Raw genomic sequence first — 19,736 nt, forward strand, 5'->3', positions numbered from 1 at the left:
TCCCTTGAAGGACTAACTTTGATATTCACTCTCCATCAATCTGTCATGAGCAAAATTGGAGAAAGAGCCAAGTGCAGAAGCAGAGAGAGTCCCTCCACATCTATTACAAATCCCGGCACTGCAGGTCACAGGGGTCACAGATTGAAAATCACTTTTTTTTTTCTTAAAGCTGACATGCTTGACTGCGTTGCGATGTGTGACATTTGATTAATTAATAATGCGGTCTTATTACAAATACGTTTCAATTAGCATTTTATATTCCCTGGCTTTCCTACACTTCAGTCTCCGCTATTAAAATTTTATAATGAAGAATGTAGTTCCTGTTTAATCCCGTTACGATGAAGCGCGGTGTTAAAAGCTTTTACATGGTTGGTTAAACCCGACCTCTCTGATATTTCAATCCGAAAAAAAGGTGACACGCTGCAGTTTGCACTTTGCTCAGAAATGTTATATGGCATCTGACAATGACACTACATTAGCGTGAAGCTGAAATCATCCCCTTTTAACTAATCTTTCATTGACCCCCTGGCATTTACAGTAGGTTCCATAAAGCTCAGTTCAAACACAAACATGGAGGTCATGCCAGCAATATCCCAGAACTGGTAGAACAAAACTTGTAGTCATGTACAGCATTATAACAGCACAATATTATTTTACAAGCTGATGATATCATGGAGCCGCTGCCATTAATCATGGTTGGCGTCAAAGATGTAGCTTTTTGGATCTGATGCAAAATCGGTCCAAGGGTCCTGTATTAGTCATATTCCATTTATAATGATTCCATTTTCTTAGGTCATAGAGGATCCATTGAGCTCCATTAGACACAAGGCACAGATATAACGACAACCTTTGAAACAGCATTGTCTGGCATATCTATTATACGAGATACAAGAGAAGTTTGTGCAAATGTTGACTTTAAGACTGTAAGGTTATAATTGTAATAGAATATTCAAATATCAATTGCAATACAATACATAGAAAAACAAAGCTTAAAAGGGTGGCTGGACCATTGGTTTCCTAGCTGTTTTCATGGATAGCCAAGCAGTCTCTGTATTTTGATCTATAAAGCTACATACCCTGGGTCGGCTCCAGGTTTCAGTAGGCCACTGGGCGACAGAGCCTCGGTAGTCCCCTTTACAGTGAACTCACGTGGCGGCATTAAAAATTCTGAAAATAAACCAGTCTCCTGTTTCCTAAAATATTCTGTAGTTTATGATACAGCCCCCCCCCATGGTTCTTTTATATAAAGCCCCACCCCTTTAGGGGTTTCCCCCACACTTGCCCGGGTATGCCCAGTGCTGTTGCCGGCCCTGTACTGTTGCACATAATCTCCATGTTCTAGCCCATGATGTAAGGATACAGGGGGGAGAGTGGATTCCCAATGTATTTTTACAATGGAGCAATAGGGCATGTTCTACTGGAAACTTTGTCCTGTTTCTCTCCCCAGAAAACTGGAAGGGGAGTGAACATTGACAGTAGCCAGTGACTAGCTGTTGCCAATGTTCAGGGTGTTTCTCTGTTTTTAATTGGATAATTACATCACTGGGGACCACTCCTTGCATGAGGCCCACATAGGCTTTAATGGCCTCCCCTAAGTGTCTTCTCATCATTTGTTTCTCATAGAATGCAAACTTTTACTGGGCAGATGGAGGCAAAAAGCATGCCTCATTCTGCCATAATTCTGATTTAGGAAAACGGGTTCCTAACTCGTCTAAAGTAATACACAAATAATAAATAATAGTTATAGTAATAAATAAAAATAATTGTTGGAAATAGTGATGGTCACAGCTTTATTTAGGTCTTGAAATACAATATGTAAAATATGCAACTAACCCCCTTATGTCACCTCTACCTCCATCTACACATAATAGCCAATAGCCACACAATTTAGTCATCTTCATTGAGCCAATATTAAGAATACATTGGTTTTCATCAAAAATACCTGGCGCTCACTTATTTGCATTGGGATCACTGTTAATAACCCAAAACATTTTCCCTACATCAAACAAAATGTCTTATTACATTTTACTTTACTTTACTTTTATATCACAGATTGTCTTTCTAGTCTGACTTGTGGAGGACAAAGGACCCACCTTTGACATCCCTAATGTCACCAGACAACCCCTTTAACTGCACTAAGACTTTATTTTCCAGGTTACGAGCTTGAAGATAGTGAGAGAAATGGTTTGTTTCGATAGTTACAGAAAACATTTAGTTATAAATGTAATACAACATAACTAAAGTGAAGTCTTCTGTGGTCAAGGCCGGAGACTCTGATCTCCAGCGAGGCTTGTGATATCCTCTCCATGCTTCATGCTCCATGCTTACTATCTGCCTCGGGTTATCATTGCTCTTACACCAGTCTCTTCATAAGTGATTGTTACTGCACCTGGATCTTATCTGGTGATTATATCCTTATTATCTATTATGTTAAGGAATCGTTTTATATGTGGTAATATGTTCACCTTTATACTATTGTCAGAAAATGATCCCGACCGATCACCGCTTTACTAAATTGCATTGTTTTCTTAGCAGAAGCGTAATGAAATCATCATGCACGGCACGTCTTCATCTGTACAAGCAACGCAGCAAGGAGGAGCATTGTGACTTGTATGCTTCATTAAATAGATAAGCCTCTTATATCTCTGTGTTATGCACATGTGTCACACAGACACTAAAAGTGTGGGTGGGAGTCTCCGGGCCTCGAAAGCAAACGGCACTTGTAAATACATTATAAAAAGACAATAGTTTACACAAAGGGCCACTGTGGGAATGAAAGGAATCTCTATATGGATATTGCTAGGAATGTACAGAACCTGTTATTATAATTATAAGCGGAGAATAGTATTAATATGACATTTTGAGGTCTTTTCATTATTACACTGAAATTATTGCATTATTACATATTACAGCTCCCAAATCAAACCACTGGTAGAAGCACTTTGTTGGGCACTTAATAAGTTTGCAGGCATTTTTTTTGTTGTTTCCTAGAGATTTGCCATTTTAGAGAAAATGATACTTTTGTGATCCTGTAAATGAGATTATAGATGTTTCAGGGGAAAACCGCCGCATTTAAAAACCGAAAATGTGTCGCTTGGGAAGCGCTTACCTTCACCTGGTCCAGCTCGGTGTATTCCGGTGCGTTCAGATGATTTTCAGCGCAGCAGCGCCACCTGGTGGACGGCGGAGGAACTACCTTCATAAATCCCGTCCGGACACGAATCCTGTTCAGAGAACGCGCCGCTGGATCGCGAATGGGCCGGGTAAGTAAATCTGCCCCGTTGTGTTTATATTTTTAATGTGTTTATATGTTATAAAATAGTCTGTATTTGGAAGTCCATTATGACACAAGAAGGCCGCAGTAACATGTTGCATTTACATTGTGTAAATATTGCAGGCATTTATCATACCTTGTATGCCAATTTTCTGGTGTACATGGCATGAAAAATATCTCCCAAACTTACGCTGCATTTTTTTTTTAATGCGTGTGATGGGAAAGAGCAAAGGGTGGGGCTAAGGACAGGGTGGGGCAGGGACGCCTCGGCTAGCTTAATTTACTATTGCGTGCAAAGGAATAATGGAGTTTCTTGGTATATCTGATGAAATTTCTACAACTACTGTATGCACTGTGCTGATTGTTTGTAGTTTGCAGTAATTTTTGTAGAAAATGCTTCACAGCTTGGAGAGGAGACAAATCTGCAGTAGAATCAGCATTAAAGGACATTCTACCACCAGGATGAAGGAATGTAAACCAAGTACACTAACATACTGGTGTGTCTCCCCTATGGCAGAATCTGCACTTCATTTAGCTTCTTATGCCCTGTTTTTTTTTAAAAAAAAAAGGTTTTTAAAATTATACAAATGAAACTGAGGGGCTTGGGGTTCCATAGATGTTAATGGAGCCTGGAGCCCTCGAGGCTAATTTGCATAAATGTTTAAGCCTTTTTATCTTAAAAACAAGGGCATAAGATCCTAAAAGAAGAGCAGGTCCTGCCAGAGGAGGCACATACCAATATGTCAGTGTGCTTGGTTTACAATCCTTCATCCTGGTGGTAGATGTCCTTTAAATCTGCATATTTTGCTTGTAGACTCACTGCACATTCTTCTGGACTGTCCTGTGGATCAGGCGCAGATTAGTTCCCACCTTTACAAGGCACAAGAGCTTTATATACTCTATTGCAGTGATGGCGAACCTTTTGGAGACAAAGTGCCCAAACTACAACCAAAATCCACTTATTTACCATGAAGTGCCAACATGGCATTTGAAGCAGTAACTTATTGCTACTGCTTCCACATCTTTCAATCGTATCGGCCCCCTGAGGCAACCAATACAGTTGAAAGAAGGAGGACAAATTCAGACTCTCATTGTAGCTTCTCTGCAGGGTCTCTCAGCACCGTCTCACTTTTCCTGCAGTTCCAAACAGACAATGAAGTGTCCCTTTAAAATAGCGCTGAGAGCAGCAGCTCTTCCTGGGACTGCAGAAAGTTATGGTAGATTTGGTCCTATTTGCTGAATTCTGTCCTGGGCAATGGTCTGAGTGCCCACAGAAATGGCTCTGAGTGCCACCTCTGGCACCCGTGCCATAGGTTCGCCATCACTGCTCTATTGCTTTAAGTGGGATAAAACAGTCGTCGGCAGTCTTTGTTTTCTTCTCATCTACTAACATTATCACTGCAATATTTTCTACCTTCCCCAAGCTCAGAATAATTTCTGTTCCTTTCCTTTAGGCTACCTCGTAACTACCTATTGTATTTCATGTCATGGGAAATCCTGGCAGACATATTAAATGCTGTTTGAAGTTTGGAACAGCTTGTTTATTTTGTTAGTTTTTTTGCTATACTAAAGCTATTACTGTTGTGTTATGTGGAGGTTATTTCATTATTGTCTAGAGGTATAAGAGGATACATATTATAACTGCTCTCAGCCTCTCCTACCATATTTCTCTTCTGTCACAATTCCAGGGCTTCTCAAATGCATTAACGCAGCAGAAATGCAATGAGTGGTGTCTAATACTTATTCCTGGGATCCAGCAAGGAGAGAGGAAAAAAAAATCGGATTGCGGAGTATAAAACATTTCACCGTGGCAATCTGTGTAATATGCTATAAAAGACTTGGCCGAGTTTCAAAGAAGACATTAAGAAGATATACTTCATCTATACTTCAGTCAGGGCGAATGCTGGAAAGTGTCCAGGACTCGGAGCTGGGGTAATAATAATTATGATCTGAAGATTGCCACATTGCTACTAGGAGCAAGGTTAATTATTGTGTAGAAATAAACAATGCAAAATACTTGAAAAAAAAAGCGAAATCTGGGAGCGAATTTTAATATTGTCAATGTTTTATGACTTTTCTTTCTCTCATCCTATCTGGAGATCTGCTGTAGTTGTAAATTATGAGATAGCATCCTTTTCATCTGAGTAGCTTGCAGTAAAATCCATTATCTTCCTTTTGTTTGAATTCAGTTCACATCAGCTTCTCATGGACTATAAAGAGGTTCAATCTGTTCCAGAACAGTAATCACAATCCATTAAACTCCGTTCCCTGTAGCCTTTGTTCCCAGTTACATGTGATACTGTAATTCTGAACAAGCAGGCAAGAAACTGTAGGTTATAGCAAGCGCAGGGATCTGTACCTGTGTGCCTGCAGTGCGGTGCGAGACACGTAATAGCGTTTCATAGAATCATTATTAATTGCATATTACAGAAAAAAATTACACAGCAGATAACTGCACTGCATCAGTAGCATACTTATATCCAAAGCCATGATTATGGATACATAGGATGAATCCTCAATATAAAGATTTGTGGGAGTCCAGGATACGGCATACCCGTAGATGAGATGTTTTTACGGTGGCTTAGTGGTTAGCATTACAGCCTTGCAGCGCTGGGGACCTGGGTTCAAGTCCCAGGGTCAACATCTGCAAAGAGTTTGCATGGGTTTTCTCCGGGTCCTCCGGTTTCCTCCCACACTCCATATACTGGTAGGTTGTTTAGATTGTGATCCCCATTGAAGACAGGAACCGATTTGGCAAGCTCTGTGTTTATTATGATTATTATTAACAGATTATAATCAAAGAATGAGACAGGAGACAAACAGTGGCCAGACCTAATCATTACAGGTTGGCTCCCATTCAGATACATGGGATGTGATCTGCAGTAACCTGGTCTGACCACTAAAGTGAACACAGAGCTGTTTGCCTCCTGTTACATTCTCTGTTTACCAGCTGCGGAGAACTGCTGATTGGTGTGGGTCAAACATCCAGCAACCCCCCACAAATCTTGGTCATAGATTTTGTGTATATGTTATTAATAGTATTTTTAGCCAGAAAAATCCCTTTAATATTCACATACACCGTATTTTCATCATAAGAAGCAGTTATATTCTAATACTTAAGCTGTAATGGCTAAGATTCATTTATTTTATTATGCTATGAAATCGCCGGACTCGGGCCTACATTAGTCACATTCTTCAAGAAAAGAGCCATTCTTCACATCAACTGTATTCTATCTAAGGGCTTATTCACATGGCCGTCTGCGGGGACGTACATGCGGCCGCAAATTTGCGGCCGCATGTACGTCCCCATAGACGGCAATAGCGACACATGTCATGTGATAGATTGCCTCGTTATAATATTATAATTTATGTTTGCAAAACATTAGCTTGTACCCAATTGGATCAGCCAGTAAAGTGGTGAAGAAGTCGGGAAGAAAAAACTAAACATGGCAAAAACCATTATAGACTAGAATTACTTTAGGGGGGAAATATATTAACAAAAGTAAAACATTTTTTGATTGGAAAGGCTGGTTTATATGGATTAGCTATCAGTAAGTAAGGTTTTACACTGGCATCTCATGTATGACAAACATTGCAGACAATAACTTTTCCATAGCAACCAACCAAAAAAAGTGTCTATTTTCTTGGGAGATAAATAACAGCTGCAATTAATTTCCAAGACAAGGTACATTTGGATATTTCCATAGTCATAGAAAGATTTATAATTCTGAAGCCAAACATTTCATTTATTTATGACCTCCAGTACAGACAATATTTTAATTTGAGAATCTGAGCTTAATATCAAAAAATGAATTGTCTCTGAAAACCAAATCCACGGAATAAGAACCCACAGACATTCTGCGGGCATCTCCATGTTACATATATCACAAGTAACAAGCGCAGTCTACAAATGTCACTTCGCTGTCTGCGTTGATTGACTGCTTTCTTCTTTTCTGTGATCCGTTACAACTGATGATTCAGGCACAAGCTCATTTCATAAAGGAATATGTCTGTCACGTCTTAAGAGTCTAACTTTATGTTTCCAGGAAACACAGAAGGCTATTTATGGGATTTGTTTTAAAAAGTACAATAAAACCGCTTGTTATAGATCCCTTTTGTTAAGTCACCAATATACAATTGATAATGGACAGATTGTCAGGATTCGGGGTGCATGGATCCACTGGACCACCGCTGGAGGTGGTACTAGCCAACATCTGGGACGAGAGTCTAAGTGGCACCTGGTCTTCACCAGTGCCCGCCGCAAAGCAGGTTGTACTTGCTGCGGGGGACATTTATCAGATGCAATGTCAAGTTCAATCCGGGGTAAGAAATGGGAGGTCCAGGCAGATAGGAACAGGAACACGGGACATGTAACATGCACCTGCAGCGTTAAATAAAGGACAAGCTTTTTTGCACAAATACCTTTGTGGTCCTAATGAGTTCCGCAAACCGTTACTTTTCACTGCAAACAAATTAAATTAATCCATTTAGGATGTAGGCAGTTTGTACGTTAAAGGGGTTTTCCCACAAAGAAAAGTTAGGCCCTATCCAGGGGACCCCTCGTCGCTCCTTCAGATCAATGAAGCAGACGGCCGCGCATGACCATTCTGCTCCATTAATCGCCAAACACATACAAAGTAATTGGTGCATTTTGTATTTTTTTCTCAAATGTACCATTTTAGTGCCAAATTTGTTTTGCCCAACTCATGCCTCTGGGGGCAAACATGCCAAAAATCATTATGTGGGTTCTCCCAGGTACAGCCATGTATGTGGAAATAATCTACAGGCAGGGCAGGCAGCAGGGCTCAGAAGGGAAGGACCGAAATTTAACTGTTAGAGCTCCATTTTGGCTAGATTGGTTTCGGGGTGCTGTGTTAGCAGAGTCCCTGAGGTACCAGTTCAATAGAAACCCCTGAGATGTGACACCATTTTGGAAACTACACCTCTTAAAGACTTTATCTAGGGTTATAGTGAACACTTTAACCACCAAGATGCTGGCCCAAATGTAATACAAAGAGAATGGTGCAGAGTAAAAATTGCACTTTTCTCTCAGATCCGCCATTTTAGTGCAAATTGTATTTGCGCAACTAATGTAACTTTAGACAAACACAGCAAAAATCATTATGTGGGCAATATCCCATAAGTGTCAATAATCTACAGGCTGGGCACAGAGCAGGGCTCAGAATGGAAGGACTAAAATTTGGATCCATTCCACTGAATTGGTTTTGGGGTGCCCATATAATAGCAACCCCCCCCCCCAGGAGTGACATTTTGGAAACTACACCCCTCAAAGAATTTATCTATGGGTTGTAATGAGCATTTTACTCCCCCCCCCTCCCCCTACATTCCTAAATATAATACATAGTGAATGGTGCAGAGTAAAAATATGCCATTTTAGTGCCAAATGTATTTTGCCCAACTCATGCTAGTGGAAGCAAGCACCTCAAAAATCATTATGCAGTTCGGTAATACCCCACATGGCAGGGCTCAGAAGGAAGAACTGGCATTTGGAGCACAGATATTTTACATAATTTTTTGGCAGCATGAAGCAATGCCGTCAGGGAGCAGTACAGTAGAAACCCCTATTTTGGAAACTACACCCCTCAATTAATGGAAAAGGGATGTCATGAGCATTTTAACCCCACAGGTGGTGACCTAAAGATAATGCATAATGGATAGCTCATAGTAAAAAATAGCATTTTTCATCAATATAGCAATTTACTTCCAAATATCTTGTGACCAGCTCATGATCCTGGAGACAAACACCCCAAAATCATTATGGTTCTCCCTAGCACGGCAATGCCCCATATGTAGCAATAATCTACAGGCTGGGCACATGACAGGGCTCAGAAGGGAAGGTGCGGCATGTGGCATCATATAGCTATATATCCAGGGAAGTGTAATATATCCAAAAACAATTTTATACATAGTCCAGGTTTATAGGGGCATGTGTCGCATTGATAAATGTTGACCTTTTTATAACTTACCTTACACTTTTTTGAGTCCTTCCTTTGTCTGCCGTTTGAGAACTTCTCCTGGAAGGTGCTGCCCTGGTACAATATGTGTTGTGGCCTCACTTCCAGAAGTACTGGCACTCCCCCCTTCCTGGTCTCCAAAAAGCAAATGTTTAATTACCACTCTTGAAATTCCAGGAAAGTTCCCCTTTGGCCTGCACATTGATATAACATGTAAGAATTATATGGTGCTATTTGAATTCTTCCTGTACAGCTTCTTGTACCGTACCCTCGATTTCCTCGTGGCGTTGTATGGCTGAAGCACCTGGTCCGACAAGTCCACACCTCCTATGTACTGGTTATAATCCAGTATGCAGTCAGGTTTGGGGGTTTTTGTACTGGTACCTCGTACTGGGACATAGGGGCATGTGTGCCCATGCATTGTTGTTAATACAAGGACCTCTCTGTTAACACACAATACAGAGTCGCTGCATAGTGCTCGGCTCTCTTGCCTATTAAGTTTTTCCGAAAGCAGAGACTTCGGGAGACCGCCCTGATTTCTTCTTACAGTTCTGCATGCCTCAGTATTTCTGGAAGGCACATTAGTATAATAAATGTCCAGGTAGAGGGGATAGCCCTTGTACAGGAGTGGGTGCACTAAATCCCAAACTACTTTTTCAGTAATACCGAGGAAGGGGGGCATTCTGTGGGCACTATTCTGGAGTTCTCCCCTTTATTTTTTTTAAAAGATTTTATTTATGAATTTTCCATTTTTAAAATTCAACAATAACACCTTAAAACATTAGACTACGGCGCAGCGTAGTGATACTTGAGGATAGCAGGACAGCATAGTCAGATATTGCAATCGGTCAAATAGCATTCTAATATCAGAAATAGATGACCATATCAGTACATATACAGCATGTAAACGCCGCAGTTGGAACTTAATGAACAAACATTCAAGCACCCATTCATGCAGACATACAAAGACATAACACTAACTACACAACACTCCACCCTCTTCACCAGGGGTTCGAGCCAGACAAAAGGATACGTTTATGATATCTACTTTACACCGCAGTGTTAGAGTTCATGTTCCATCTAGACCAAATAAGTTCAAATTTTTGAGGGCATTGTCTATTATTGTATACCGAGTAATACATAGGGATAACCTTGTTGACCAGCGATATCCATTTCTGCAGGGGAGGGGGGTCACGATCCTTCCAGGACATAATCACCACCTTACGAGCATAGTACAGAACGAGTCTAAAGAAGATCCTGTCATAATGGCCACCAATGACCTCATTTATTATTCCCAAAAGGCAAACCTTGGGGTTAGCTATATGGGGAAAGCCAAAGTGATTGCTGAGGAATGTTAGCACTTCTGTCCAAAAGGCACTGACCCTGGGGCATGCCCACACACAATGTAAGAAAGAACCACAGGCTACCTGACATCTGAAGCAGTTATCATCCTGTCTAGCCCCCATACGATTAAGTCTTACCGGTGTGTAATAAATTCTGTGGAGGAATTTTGTTTGTACTAGGAAATCCCTTGCGCTCACCACTGAGTCAAAGTAGGAGTGCTCAACTTCCCCCCATTCCTCTTCTGAGAGGTCTGGGATATCCTCCCTCCAGCGCACATGAGCCCGATCAAATGGTCTAACTCCTTGTGCTTGCAGAACATTGTACACTTGTGTGAGAGTTTTTGATAGATCAGGGGTTCCTAGCAGAGTTTCCAGTTTAGTGAATTCTGTGGACAATGTAGTGGACCCAAACTGGGCCTTAAAGGCGTGTCTCAGTTGGGAGTAGTGGAAGGACGCCATGGGGGGTAGGGAAAATTTCTCTCTCAGTTCACGAAGGGAGAGTAGCTCAGAGTTTGAGGATAACAATTGGCCGATGAACTTGACACCTGCCGCCCCCCACATCGTCCACCCAGGCAAGGAGAGAAGGTGTGGGAACCAAGGGTTTAACCAGATGGGAGATCTGGGAGACACCGGAGGGGGAGAGGAGGGGCTGACTAGCGATTGAGCTCTTCGCCAGCATACAGCTACGGTACGCAAGGGAATTGGGATTAAGGCCGGGGATTTGTACCTATATAGAAGGTTCGTGAGCGCTTCATATGACCCCATCAGAGACCCAGCCAAAGCAGTGGCTGCATTCCCCCTATCTATGTCGATCCACCACTGTGCGTAGACAAGTTGGGATGCTAAATAGTAAAAGTATAGGTCAGGAGCCGCTAATCCACCTCGAGATCTAGGCGCCTGTAGCACGGCCAGACTGAACCGTGGGCTGGTTCCTTGCCAGTAGAATGTTCTTAAAATACTGTCTATACGTTTAAATATTAGTTTGGGGAGTAGCACCGGGCAGGAGTGAAGTAGATATAAGAATTTTGGTAGATAAATCATTTTAAAAATATTAATGCGACCATATAGGGATAAGGGTAATGTGGACCATGCTTGCAACCGTTTCTCTGTGTCTGTTATCAGGGGATCAATATTTAATGCAACATAATCCTGGACCCTACGAGACACCCTGACCCCAAGATATCTAAAGCTAGATACTACCTGCAGGGGGATAGATAGATTAAGACTGACATTTCCCGATAAGGGGAAGAGGACTGACTTATCCCAATTTACCCGTAGGCCTGAGATGGAACCAAATCTGTCAATTAGGGAAAGAAGGGACACCAGAGAGGCGCCAATGTCTCCAAGGTATACTAAGGTGTCGTCCGCGTATAGAGAAACTTTCTCCGTGATCGACCCTCTCACCAATCCAACTATATCATCGGAGAGGCGAATGGCTATAGCAAGGGGTTCAATGGCCAATGCAAAAAGTAACGGGGACAACGGGCAACCCTGCCTGGTGCCCCGGCCCATGGGGAAGGGGGCAGACACATTCAGGTTAGTTCTGACCCTGGCTTTCGGACCCTGATATAGAAGCTGGACAAGGGCCAGAAATCTGGGGCCTATTCTCATTTTAGCCAGTACGGCCCATAAATATGGCCATTCGACAGAGTCGAAGGCCTTGCAATTGTCAAGTGATAGAACAAAGCCAGGATCAGGAGAACCCACCGCTGCTTCTATGTTTAGGAACAATCTCTGAATATTAATATCCGTTCCCCTGCCGGGCATAAAGCCCGTCTGATCCGGGTGCACCAGTGACAAAATCACCTTATTTAGTCTTGTTGACAAGATTTTGGCCAGGATTTTTACATCGGTGTTAAGGAGAGAAATAGGTCGATAGGAGTCAGGGAGAGAAGGGTCTTTCCCGGGCTTCGGGAGGACTAATATTAAGGCTTCTCTCAGAGAGGGAGGCAACGAGCCATGCTCCAGGGCTGTGTTAAAAACATCAAGCAGCTTAGGGGCTAAAAATTCACATTTACTCCTATACCATTCTCCCCCCAACCCGTCTAAACCAGGTGTCTTACCTGATGGAAGAGACTGGATAGCTGACTCCACCTCCTCTGCTGAGATAGGGGAGTCTAATTCTAGTGATTGAGCAGGGGTTAAGCGCCACAGAGGAAGGTCATCCAAAAAGGCATCTATTTCAGCAGCCGTGGTAGATATGCTAGGACTGTACAGGGAAGAATAAAATTCTTTAAACACTTTATTTATGGAGGTAGGATCATGTACCAAGGCCCCATTCGCATCTGCTATAAAGGGGACCGACGCACACGGTCGTTCTGCCCTGGAGAGGTATGCAAGTAATTTACCATTTTTGTCCCCAAATTCAAAAACTGAGGCTTCAGAAGCCAAAAGGCGTTTACTAGAGCGTTCCTTGGCCAGAGCAAGATGTTCCCGCTGTACCTGCGCCCAAGCCCTCTTATTGTCCCCGCTGGGATTCTCTATGTATCTCTTTTCAGCAACCTGTAGTCTAGAGGTCAACCCTCTTTCTTTATCGCCCATGACCCTCCTATGCCCTGCCACCCCAGAGATGATCGCCCCCCTCGTAGAGGACTTGTATGCGTCCCATAGAAGCAATAGATCTGGATGGTTATGATGGGTTTCCCAAAATTCATTATGATCTGTCTGCATTTTCATCTGCACTGCAGGATTAGAAAGCCATGCAGGGTGCAGGCGCCAAATTCGGGAATCACAGGGAGGACCAATCAGTAGATTGAGAACCAAAGCGGAGTGGTCCGAGATACTACGGGGGCAGTGGAAGATAGAGTCAACCATGGGGAGCACGTCAGGAGAGCCTAATGCCAGGTCTATTCGAGAAAAGGTCCTATGCACTGAGGAGTAGAAGGTATACTCTTTCCCCAAAGGATATTTCCCCCTCCAGAGATCTATCAGGTTAAGGGACATAATCCATTCATTTAATCGAGTTGATGCTGGGTCTACACCACTAGTGCGATCCAGAGATGGATCGGGCACCGCATTAAAATCCCCTATACATATTAATGGACCCGGGGGCATGGGTACCAATTTATCTGTCAGTGCTTGTAGTGGACCAGTATCAAAAGGAGGAGGGACGTACACTGAAGCAATGTTGAAGGAGGACCCCCATAAGGAGCAATGCAGTATGACAAAGCGGCCAAAATGGTCGATGGCCACCTGTGACACCTCTATTGGGAGGGATTTAGATACAAGTATAGAGACTCCTCTTGCATACACTGAGTATGAGGAGTGGTAACCCCTAGCAACCCAGGCACGTTTCAGTGATAGAATTTTTTGTCCTGTAAGGTGTGTCTCCTGTATACAGACTATATGAGGAGACTGTTTTTTAATGGTATCCAAAATTATAGCTCTTTTAAATTTAGAATTTAGCCCTCTAACGTTCCAGCTTATTACCTTAATTGACGCCATAAGAGTAAGGAGGGATATGGATCTGGCTGGATAGTTGGAGAAATGGAACCTGCAAAGAGAGATGGAGGGGACATAGACACATACAACCAATCACACACACATTCACACAGCTTTACCACAAAAAACACATAATAAAGCATTAACATTAACATGAGTAAACCTGTATCCCAACTATACATTAGAGATAACCCCCTGTCTAACACTCTAACAATTGAAGTGCAGACCTATACCCTCGAACTATCTAACTACCAGGAACTATGGTCCCTAACTAGGATAAACCCAAAACTGCTTATCCCGGGAACCTGACCCCTATAGTAAGGGGATTAGGAAGTAAATGATGGATAGCACCGATCACTTAAATACAGTATAGAGGGAGCACCCCAATAATATACTAGAGGGGGTGTAGGCACCCATCTTGAAGTATTATATGACATAACCGCTTAGCTATATTAGCACTGGGACCCCAGTTATGACATGCAAGTTCTCTTGACTAAAAGAGAAGGACTTTGAGTACCTTCCAGCCCAAGGTCAGGGAGGAGGGGCCGCCCTAGCACTTCCAGGAGCCCTAGGGGCTGAGTCCACCCAGTGCATGGCTTCGGACGGGGAGGTGAAAAAACGGGTCCTCTGACCATCTATCACACGGAGACGTGCAGGGAAAAACATCGAGTATTTGTACCCCTTATCCCTAAGACGACTACGAACCTCATTGAAGTGGGTGCGCTGCTTCCTCACCGCAGCAGAAAAATCAGGGTAAAATGCTATTCTGTTATTACCCAAGAGAATCTCCCCTTTGCCTCTAACCGCACGCAGAATTGCGTCCCTATCCCTAAAGTGTAGCAGTCTAACTAGGAAAGGCCTGGGATTTCCCCCCGGAGGGCCAGGGCGGGTTGGGACTCTATGGGCCCTTTCTACCGTGAAAAACGGCGAGAAAGTCTCTGCAGGAAGCAAGTCCTTCATCCATTTTTCAAAAAAAGCGACCGGATCGGGACCCTCAGCTTTCTCGGGGAGACCAACAACTCTTATATTGTTGCGCCTTAAGCGGTTCTCAAAATCATCCGCCCTGTCTGCAGCGGCAGCCATCTGACGTTGTAAATCAGTAATCTGAACGGGCATTGGTCTCTGGACATCTTCAACATCAGAAATGCGGCGCTCCGTCTCGGTTATCCGCTCCTTGGCTTTATGGACGTCATGTCTCAGGATGACAAAGTCCTGACGGAGTTCATCAACTTTGTTAACTAGCTTAGATTGGCAGGAGTTAATGGCTGCTAACACCTCAGCAAATTTCTTGTCTAGCACCTCAGATGGATCCATAGGAATGTCCTCCGGGTCGTCAGGTTGCAATGGGCTCTGAGATCCATCAAACATGGAGGGTGAGGGACCAGGAGACCCTTGAGGAGAGCTAGGCTGAGCACGTGAAAACCTGCCCAGCTTCCTTGCCGCATTAGATTGTATTTGTGCTAAAACAGCTTGTGAGGTGGAGCACGCCTGGTTATCCAGAGGGTCCAGAGAATGGTACAGGGGGTCTCCAGGAACTGATTCGTCATCGGATGGCGGCGCAGAGGCTCCTGATGGCGCCTTACTTTGTTTAGCTGTTCTCCTCCTGTTGCCCATTTTACTATCTGTGTGAATTACAAGCATACAGCACCAGTAACCCAGTAAGCTTTCAAGGAGGGTTGAATTGAATCAGACAATCACTAAGGATTCACCAGGGTAGACGGCAGAAGGACTAAAACCGAGCTCTATGTAGTATAGTGGAAGTAGAAGTAACCCCTTCAGTGCCAGATAGCAATGTGAGCAGGGGGGGGGTCAGGAAAGTCACTTCTGCACTGACACGGGTGGGCTATGTCAGGAGAGGCTCTGTGGCCAGGGGAGCAGACAGGCAGCCTACCTCTCAGCCGCAGTTGCTCCGTGGAGACAGGACCCCGAGGCAGTGGTTCCTGGGCTGTCCCTCAGATTCTCTGACGGGGGCAGCGCCTGGAAGGCAGGAGTGGGAAGTGTGCCCTCTTCACTATGGCGCCGGCACACCACGTGCCGCACACCCCTCATCGCAGCGGCCGCCCTCAGTCTCTGTCCGGAGGACCGACTCCACGCCTGCCGCCGACACCGGGACCCGGGAGGAGGATTAATTGTGCAGGCAGCGCCCGGAGAGCAGGAGGAGGAGGCGCGCCAGATCTACAATGGCGCCGGCGCCCCACGTGCTGCGTGCGCCACACCACTGCGGCCTCCCTCGATCCCGAGCAGGGGGCCCGACACCTCACCAGATACCGGCACCCGGTCCCGGAACACAGCGGTGCAAGGCACCAACAGCGGCAGGTTCGGCTACACCGGCTCCTCGGCTTCAGTGGCGGCGCCCGGTCTCCGCTTCTGACCCTCCGACTCGGCTGGGGTTCCAAATGGCCGGCTCCACTCCGTCCTCCTAGTGCCAGGTAAGTCCGCGCCGGGTGTCCAGCTGATTATAATCACGGATGGCTATCCAAATATCAGGATGGAGGTCAGGATCCCGGGAGCTCGCCGGTATGCGTCCTCCTAGCTCGGCATTCGGCCACACTGAGTTCTCCCCTTTATATACCCTAAACTTGTATTTGTACCCAAATGTACTCTCACACACCTTATACAACTTCACACCATACCTTGACCTCTTATTGGGCAGGTACTGGCAGAAGTGAAATCTTTTAAATTGTACCAGTGACTTGCCTATGGACACATGTTTTCCGTCTGAATATCCGTGCACAAACTTGCCACTAAAATGGTCTAGGATGGACCTGACATTAGATAACCAATCATAGCTGGGGTCATCTCTGGGTGGGCACTGTGTCTTACCATAATGTGAAAATAGCTTCAAAGCCCATTCTACTTGTGGCCATGGGGAACATCGGGTGTAGAACAAAATGTCTGTGCTCCAATAGTCCCTGATTGTTGGCTTCTTTGCTAGCCCCATAATCAACACAATTGGAAAAACCTCTACGTGGAGGACAAATTGAAGCTGTCTACATACATTTATCGTCATTGCATATGGTGTTCCTCCATAGTATTGCACAATAGTATGGTGTACCTCCATCGAATCTAAACTGGCACTTACATACATATCCTGCACAGAAAACTGTCAGACATCAACCACAGTTTTTATGATCAAAAAGCATCAAAAGTTTTATTATGTTATAAAATACAAGACAAAAAATTGTTTGAACAAATACACTGTACTAGAGGGACACACAACAACATCAGGGTAGGGCTAGTGGAAACCGGAAGATTGCAGTCACAGAACCTAACATCACATGTCATGTCTATGCTACCTTTTTAACAACATATTCGTTACACCAAAGGTCTAATGCTAATAGGCATATGTAAATTGTCCCATCCAATGTTCTATACTTCAAATGGTGAATTCTTATGTTTCCTTTAATAAAGAATAAGTAACAATCACATTTATGGACAACATAGGAAGTGAAAAAAATCACAAGTAATGAGGTGTTTAGAGCATATCCTCCTTTGCTATATCATCCCATGCCTTTAAAGTGCCAAAAGTTATCAATGTTATTCCACAAAATAGTGGAAGACAATAGGGTACATTTACTTACCCGTCCACGGAGTTCACCAAAAGTGCACTGTCTGACGATCCTGCAAGTGTCGTTCCCCGTTCAGGTCCACCGGAGTTCACCTTCTTCTTCCTGGTGTATGTAAGTGCATTGTCTTGCAACACAATTTGAATCTTAAATCTTGAGCTTAGTCTGAATTAGTTGGAACGTCTGACAGCCGTCTCCCAATTTGCGTTGGATAAAAGCCAGCGCAGCTGCGCCCAAAAACTATGGCATGCGGTACACAACCCCCGCGCAGACACCTGTTAAATACCTGTCCAAATGACAAACAGTCCGGCGAAAGTGCGATCTGCAACCCTTAGTAAATAAGCCCCAATATGTTGGGGAAGATGAGCGGGGGCTCACAATAAGAGAGGGAGATGAGAGGAGGCAACAATATTAGGGAGACATGAGGAAGTCATAGTTCACTTTTAATAAGAGGTCCTGTCTAAACACATAACGCCATGTTCACATGATGCTCTTGAATTGCATTTCAAGCACATCTGGAGTTACTCCTCCCCACATGCATACACTTGTTTGTTATCCCTGCCTCAGGGTAAGGGACAGCTGACATCAATGGTGAAGGGAGGGGTTATAAATGAGCAGAAAGGATGGGGCTGAGAGCTGAGGAGTGATTGAGTAGCACAGACATGACAAGTGTTTGTTTTTTTTAAAATGCATCCAAACCAAATCCCCCTCCCCACGAATCAGCCCTGGATTCTGGCAGGATGTCAAGTAAGTTACATTTTATTGTAATGAAAATTCTTAGAGAAGGCACAAAGGTACCTATGCTATGCAGGTGTAATGGGCTTCGTGCAACCTGTCTTTAGTGAACATGAAGTCCTTGGTGACAGGTTCCCTTTAAATGAAACTCTGTAATATATAAATATAAATGAGAATATTTTGAACATTTTGACAGTGTTCTATTTGAAAAACAGACATTTTATGGCTTCTCATGTCAACATAGATGACAAGGTGATAACTCTGCAGCAACAACAACTGGCAGCAAAACAATAAGTGACCAAGACATCAATCTGTGATAAATAAAAGTGATGTATAATAACAATGGGAAAAGAAGCACATGAATTATTAATTTCATTCATTGCAATATCTAACTTTAAAAAATGAACCGATGACAAGCGATAGGCACAACCTTTTATTATCTAAATACACACAAGGGACTATTACATTTAAAATAAAATGTACAGATGTATGTACAAGTGCAAAGACCGCACCACTAAATGTTCCACACTGTGGCCCGAAATGTAAAAGTGCCACACTAAATGCCCCATAAGGTAATAGTACTACACACAGAACTATCTGAAAACATAGGGCCACATATAGTGCTCACTAAATTAAAGCGTAACTGTAAAGTTATAATGATTTTACAAAATTATTAAATGTGATTCCCCCTTTGAAAACAAACAAACAAGCAGCAGCTCCTTCCCTCCCATGAAACCGACTGATAAACTATAAACAAAGTACAGACTCCAGGGCTTGTCAGCTCATGGAGAGGAGGCAGCCATTGCAGCACTGAGGTAATCTGAGGGCTAAAGCAAAGAAACTGCTGCATAAAGGTAACAAAGATAATATGCAAAATTATTTTACATTCCAAGAGCTATCGATTTGTGGGGAAAAAAAACTTTTACAGTTACTCTTTAACCTTTTAGTAATGACCAGTCCACCAGGCCGTTACATATGCATTTATTGCGGATTTCTACTGCATTTTTTCTGTTTCTGTGTCAAATCCCAGAAAAATTCCAATAAAACATTTTTTTGCGGATTGGTTACATATTTTATTTGAAGTCCCCAACACACTGGATACATTGCCTGTCCGGGCTACTCAGCGTACAACTCTACGCCAGGCAGGGCACCTTAACCTGCGAGCTCTCTGTCATTAATGTTCCCTGACTATAGTAATTGTACAGGTGCAGCACAGGAACACCCCCATGCTGGCCCACTCTGGCGACGTCCACGCCCACTTTGCGTGGATGTGGCATCATGAGGTAAATAACCATAATTACTGGCTTTGGTTTTATTGCAGGACTTGTACGCCAGAAAACATACGTACAAGCCCTGATTAACCAACCCTATAGGCTTTCATGTAAAATAATGCACACAAAAC

General features: G+C 43.5%; 1 long non-coding RNA gene across 1 annotated transcript; it reads left to right on the forward strand.

Annotated features, from left to right (window-relative positions):
• The first annotated feature begins 837 nt into the window (after positions 1 to 837).
• On the forward strand, positions 838 to 5,229 carry LOC140070432 (uncharacterized). The gene is made up of 3 exons (XR_011848928.1): positions 838 to 928; positions 2,536 to 2,610; positions 4,963 to 5,229. It is a non-coding gene; the product is annotated as an uncharacterized lncRNA (long non-coding RNA).
• The last annotated feature ends 14,507 nt before the right edge of the window (positions 5,230 to 19,736 follow it).

This window comes from Engystomops pustulosus, chromosome 1 (genome assembly GCF_040894005.1).
Source record: "Engystomops pustulosus chromosome 1, aEngPut4.maternal, whole genome shotgun sequence".
In the NCBI taxonomy this organism is placed as follows: domain Eukaryota; kingdom Metazoa; phylum Chordata; class Amphibia; order Anura; family Leptodactylidae; genus Engystomops; species Engystomops pustulosus.